The following is a 662-nucleotide window of genomic DNA, read 5'->3' as shown; positions in this document are numbered from 1 at the left end:
TTGTGATTCTTAATAAATTATTTATTTGTAAATTGTATTTTTATTTTTGTGAGTAGTCTATTTAATTGTCATGCAGAAGTTTCTGGTTTGAGTCCCGATTGGGGCAATTTATAATATTAGGTCGGGGAAAGTATTACAAGTTCTTACATACTATAATGCGAAAAGACTTTTTCCCCGAATTAATATTATAAGAACTATAAGAACACCCAGACTAAGATCTGTAAAGATGGTCAGTTTGATTAAAATTGACCGTCATATCCAAATGTCGACCAGGAAAGAACCTACATACATAAAATTACCCCTTGTACCCATAGAGGTAGGCAGAGACCAAAGAACGTCGCTTGGTACGATCCTTACAAACTTCCCTTGCTTCATTCACATACATACATCTTGTCATACAGGACCTTGACATTATTTATTCCTACTATAATATTATAAATGTGAAAGTATGTATGGATGTTTGTTACTCTTTCACACAAATACAACAGAACCGATTACGTTGAAATTTGGTATATAGGTAGCTGAAGACCCAGAATAACACATAGGCTATTTATCCCGGAGTTCCCGAGGGATCGGGATTTACACGGGAAGGGTTTCCACGCGAACTAAGTCGCGGACGGCCTCTAGTCTATACTAATATTATAAAGCTGAAGAGTTTGTTT

This window comes from Anticarsia gemmatalis, chromosome 29 (assembly GCF_050436995.1).
Source record: "Anticarsia gemmatalis isolate Benzon Research Colony breed Stoneville strain chromosome 29, ilAntGemm2 primary, whole genome shotgun sequence".
NCBI lineage: Eukaryota > Metazoa > Arthropoda > Insecta > Lepidoptera > Erebidae > Anticarsia > Anticarsia gemmatalis.
The sequence above is the reverse complement of the archived record's forward strand: the minus strand, read 5'-3'. Positions refer to the sequence as shown.